This window comes from Mytilus edulis, chromosome 10 (genome assembly GCF_963676685.1).
Source record: "Mytilus edulis chromosome 10, xbMytEdul2.2, whole genome shotgun sequence".
NCBI classification, from domain to species: Eukaryota; Metazoa; Mollusca; class Bivalvia; order Mytilida; family Mytilidae; genus Mytilus; species Mytilus edulis.
Window position 1 is genome coordinate 67,531,337 of NC_092353.1, and position 6,000 is coordinate 67,537,336.

The 6,000-nt window shown below is 36.2% G+C and overlaps 1 long non-coding RNA gene across 1 annotated transcript; it reads left to right on the forward strand.

Annotated features, from left to right (window-relative positions):
* Nucleotides 1-2,761: 2,761 nt before the first annotated feature.
* Nucleotides 2,762-5,161, forward strand: LOC139491729 (uncharacterized). Its single transcript, XR_011656618.1, has 3 exons — nucleotides 2,762-3,280; nucleotides 4,025-4,093; nucleotides 4,856-5,161. It is a non-coding gene; the product is annotated as an uncharacterized lncRNA (long non-coding RNA).
* Nucleotides 5,162-6,000: the final 839 nt, after the last annotated feature.

Below are 6,000 nucleotides of genomic sequence, written 5' to 3' on the forward strand. Positions count from 1 at the left end.
CATTATATATCTTCTATAAGACGTTCTATAGGTCCCCCTGTTGTTTGTTTTTTAAGTGTATACTATAGGGCGTTCTACAGGATCCCCTAGGCGGTATACAGGATCCCCTGTTGTTTGTTGTTCAAGTGTATACTATAGGGCGTTCTACAGGATCCCATAGGCGGTCTACAGGATCCCCTGTTTTCTCAACATTATATATCTACTATAAGACGTTCTACAGGATCCCCTGTTGTTTGATTTTCAAGTGTATACTATAGGGCGTTTTACAGGATCCCCTGTTTTCTCAACATTATATATCTACTATAAGACGTTCTACAGGATCCCCTGTTGTTTGTTTTTCAAGTGTATACTATAGGGCGTTCTACAGGATCCCCTAGGCGGTATACAGGATCCGCTAGGCAGTCTACAGGATCCCCTGTTTTCTCAACATTATATATCTTCTATAAGACGTTCTATAGGTTCCCCTGTTGTTTGTTTTTCAAGTGTATACTATAGGGCAATCTACAGGATTCCCTAGGCGGTATACAGGATCCCCTGTTGTTTGTTGTTCAAGTGTATACTATAGGGCGTTCTACAGGATCCCATAGGCGGTCTACAGGATCCCCTGTTTTCTCAACGTTATATATCTACTATAAGACGTTCTACAGGATCCCCTGTTGTTTGATTTTCAAGTGTATACTATAGGGCGTTCTACAGGATCCCCTGTTTTATCAACATTATATATCTTCTATAAGACGTTCTATAGGTTCCCATGTTGTTTGTTTTTCAAGTATATACTGTAGGGCGTTCTACAGGATACCCTGTTTTTACGGGATCCCTTGGTCGGCCTGTGGGATCCCCTGTTTTCTCAACATTATATATCTACTATAAGACGTTCTACAGGATCCCATGTTGTTTGTTTTTCAAGTATATACTATAGAGCGTTCTACAGGATACCCTGTTTTTAAAAATTATGCATTTAAAATAGTACTTACAATAGGTTCTCCTGTTGTTTGTTTATCATGTATATACCATAAGGCTTTCTATAGGATCCCTTGGTTGGTCTACTGGATCTTCTCTTTTCTCAACTTTTTTTATCTACTATAAGACGTTCTATAGGGTCCCCTGTTGTTGGTTGTTCATGTTTATACTATAGGGCGTTCTACAGTATCCCCTGGGCGGTATACAGGATCCTCTTTTGTTAAAACAAATTATGCATCTGAGATAGGAAATTCTATAGGTTCCCCTGTTATTTGTTGTTCAGGTTTATACTATAGGGCGTTGTACAGTATTTTAAGATCCCTTGGGCGGTCTGCAGGATCCCCTGTTGGCTTAACATTATATATCTACTATAGGACGTTGTATAAGACCCCCTGTTGATTGTTTTTCATGTTTATACCATAAGGATTTCTATAGGATCCCTTGGTCGGTCTGTCGGATCCCCTGTTTTCTCAACATTATATATCTATAAGACGTTCTATATGATCCCCTGTTGTTTGTTGTTCAGGTTTATACTATAGGGCGTTCTACAGTATCCCCTGGGCGGTCTGCAGGATCCCCTGTTGACTGTTGTTTATGTTTATACTATAGGGCGTTCTACAGGATCCTCTAGGCGGTCTACAGGATCCCCTGTTTTCTCAACATTGTATATCTACTATAGGACGTTCTATAGGGTCCCCTGTTGCTGGTTTTTCAAGTGTATACTATAGGGCGTTTTACAGGATTCCCTAGGCGGTCTACAGGATTCCCAGTTTTCTCAACATTATTTATCTACTATAAGACGTTCTATAGGATCCCCTGTTGTGTATTTTTCAAGTATATACTATAGGGCGTTCTACAGTATCCCCTGTTGTCCTAACATCATATATCTACTATAGGACGTTAATAAGACCCCCTGTTGATTGTTTTACAAGTCTATACTATAGGGTGTTTAACATGATCCCATGGACGGTATACAGGGTCCCCTGTTGTTTATGAATTATGCATTTAAGATAGGACATTCTAAAGGTTCCCCTGTTGTTTAATTATCATGTATATACTATAAGGCTTTCTATAGGACCACTTGGTTGGTTTGCAGGATCCCCTGTTTTCTCAACATTATATCTCAACTATAAGACGTTCTATATGATCCCCTGTTGTTTGTTGTTCAGGTTTATACTATAGGACGTTCTACAGTATCCCCTGGGCGGTATGCAGGATCCCCTGTTTTCTCAAAATTATTTATCTACTTTAAGACGTTCTAAAGGATCCCCTGTTGTTTTATTTTCAAGTGTATATTATAGGGCGTTCCACAGGATCCCCTAGGCGGTCTACAGGATCCCCTGTTTTCTCAACATTATTTATCTACTATAGGACGTTCTATATCGTCCCCTGTTGTTTGTTGTTCATGTTTATACTATATGGCGTTCTACAGTATCCCCTGGGCGGTCTACAGGATGCCCTGTTGACTGTTTTTTATGTTTATACTATAGGGCGTTCTACAGGATCCACTGGGCGGTCTACAGGATCCCCGTTTGTTTAAGAATATATATCTACTATAAGACGTTCTAAAGTATCCCCTGTTGATTGTTTTTCAGGTTTATACTTTAGGGCTTTTTATATGATCCCTTGGGCGGTCTGCGGGAAACTTTGGGTGGTCTGCAGGAATCTCTGTTTTTTCAACATAATATATGTAATATAGGACGTTCTATAAGACCCCATGTTGATTGTTTTTCATGTTTATACTATAGGGCGTTCTAAAGGATCACCTGTTTTCTCAACATTATTGATCTGGGACAACATCCCTAATGCGCCTTGAAATGAGGAACTCAAAAGTCACGTGTAAAGAAAAAATCTCTGTGTAGTGATATTGGACATATTTCTATTTTTAGCAAATGACTGAACTTAATTATTTGTGGTGATTAGGAAAGTAGAGGAACATAGAATAAATGTGTAAAAACTATGGAGCTATTGAATGTGTTCAAAGTATTAAATTTTCAAAGAACTTATTGTGTTAAAAAGGGGATATTTTACCACAAGGAGCCGCATCACAACAGGATGTTCGGGGTTTGCTAATTTACGGAAAAAGTAATCTCACTTCGTACCCCGAAAATTTAACCACATATGTGAAAATGTCACAGCTTCGAAACAAGTTATCATACATATCCAAGTTAACGATATGGACTGAGCTACAGGAAAAAACGTTACCATTACCGCCTATGTAAAAACAATTAAAGATTTTGACCCAAATTAGAAGCTTAATTCCAGAAGTTGTCAGACTGATTTATGGATGATTTCACCTTGTACACCACCGAAAATGATGGTAAGTAGTTTTTTATTTATACCTAGATATCATAAATTGTTTAAGATAAATGTTTTTGATAAAGATCAGCAAAAACTCGAGGAAATTTTCGCTTTTAAAATGCATAACTGGCACGGGGCTGAACACTTGTTTTAGGCACAATCATAAATTTGTTTACTTCCGAGAGATCCGAAAGGAATTTGTTTACTACATTAAAAAGGCAAGAAATAACTTTTAAATATTATTAAATTGTAAGTAAACATGACACAATATAGTCTTTGTTATGTAATTATCACTCTGGTCTACAGGAATACCTGATAATCAAGGGAGATAACACACTTCATACGAGTAATATGAGATTCATCATCGCATGTGCTTTTATCCAATGATTTGACCCCTGGTCAGTAGATATCATATGCACAAAAAAACAGACAAACACATTTACATGTTTTAAGAAAATCATGAATTATTATTTTTAATGCACATGAGCAAAACAAAAGATATTGTCATTTCTCAGTGAAAAAGGGGGAGGGTCAAACCTTCTTGAAAACAATATTTCTGCACCTATTCAACTATTAAGCTAGTTAGCTACTACCCATGGTTCTAATACAAAAGGTTTAAATGAAGGTGGCTAAGCCACAAGGGAGAAGCATTTGTCTTTCTTTGTGATTAAACTTTCAAGAATAGATTTTTCTCTCTCAATAATACTTATGCATTTAAATCAAATGATAACACAGCCTGAGTATTTTTTTTGTCTTATTTCAGTTCCAGACATATCATTATTTTTCAACCTGAGATGGCAAACTAGAGGTTTTAAAAAGTCCTGAATAACTGGTAAGCATTTTGTTTTATTAGGCAAGCTCTAAATTGTTTATTTCTGGTATTTATGCAATAGAAATTACAGTCAGTATGTTAAAAATATGCTAACATGAAAACTGTTGCTATGGTCTTGGTATTAAATGAAAAGGCTTGGTTACAGATCGTTTGGACTCAATATTTCGAGTAAAATCTTGCGGCAACTGTTTCTCACGTAACATTGCAAACTATTTTTAGCGCTATTTTGATCTGTCGTTATTTAATGACGCCATAATACATGTGATGTCACAATGTTTCCGTTAAGACCTCATGTGGATTTCTCACTGATAAAAGGTTTTCACTGAAAAATATGTAAAAAACATTTTTTCTCAAATAGAATTATGTGAAAGGACAAGTTTTGAAAATTTGCACTATATTGCACTCTAATTATATGATATGGATGACTTTCCCAGTAGTTTAGAGTGGTTTCAACAGTATTATATACAAGATTTCCACTAGTAAGAATAATTATTTTGGTGTTGTTTTTTTTATAAAACCTTCAGTTTTGCATAATTTCTCTGTCAAAATGCACTTTAAGGCACAAGAAAATTTTATAGAATGCTTTATCAGGGTCTGTGTATTGTAATTAAAGGTTATAATCAGAAGTTTTGTCCTTGTTTTGACTAGTGGAGGTAATCTGGAAGAAATTACTTATACATACTCATTGTATTCAAAATAAATGAATATAGCGACGAAAGTGTCATTGCCTTATAGTGCTAAAACAACTTTATTTTTTTTCAGAAATGGACAAAAATACAAAGATTTATTCAGAATATTATACCGATGAAGATCACATAAAAATATTTGGAAAAATCAGAAGTATGGATTTCAATATGGGACAACATCCCTAATGCGCCTTGAAATGAGGAACTCAAAAGTCACGTGTAAAGAAAAAATCTCTGTGTAGTGATATTGGACATATTTCTATTTTTAGCAAATGACTGAACTTAATTATTTGTGGTGATTAGGAAAGTAGAGGAACATAGAATAAATGTGTAAAAACTATGGAGCTATTGAATGTGTTCAAAGTATTAAATTTTCAAAGAACTTATTGTGTTAAAAAGGGGATATTTTACCACAAGGAGCCGCATCACAACAGGATGTTCGGGGTTTGCTAATTTACGGAAAAAGTAATCTCACTTCGTACCCCGAAAATTTAACCACATATGTGAAAATGTCACAGCTTCGAAACAAGCTATCATACATATCCAAGTTAACGATATGGACTGAGCTACAGGAAAAAACGTTACCATTACCGCCTATGTAAAAACAATTAAAGATTTTGACCCATCTACTATAAGACGTTCTATAGGATCCCCTATTGTTTGTTAATCATGTATATATAATATAGGGCGTTCTACAGAATCCCTTGGGCGGTCTACAGGATACCCTGTTGTCTGTACATTATATATTTACTAAATGGCGTTCTATAAGACCCCCTGTTGATTGCTTTTCATGTTTATACGATAGGGCTTTCTATATGATCCCTTGGGCGGTCTGCGGGAAACTTTGGGTGGTCTGCAGGAATCTCTGTCTTTTCAACATAATATATGTACTACTTAGTATAGGACGGTCTATAAGACCCACTGTTGATTGTTTTTCATGTTTATATTATAGGGCGTTCTAAAGGATCACCTGTTTTCTCAACATTATGTATCTACTATAAGACGTTCTATAGGATTTCCTGTTGTTTGTTTATCAATTGTATACTAAAGGGCATTCAATAGGATCCCCTAGGCAGTCTACAGGACCCCCTTTTGTCTTTACATTATTTATATACTAAAGGGCGTTCTACCGGATCCCCTGGGCGGTCTACAGGATGCCCTGTTGATTGTTTTTTATGTTTATACTATCGGGCGTTCTTCAGGATCCCCTGGGCGGTCTAC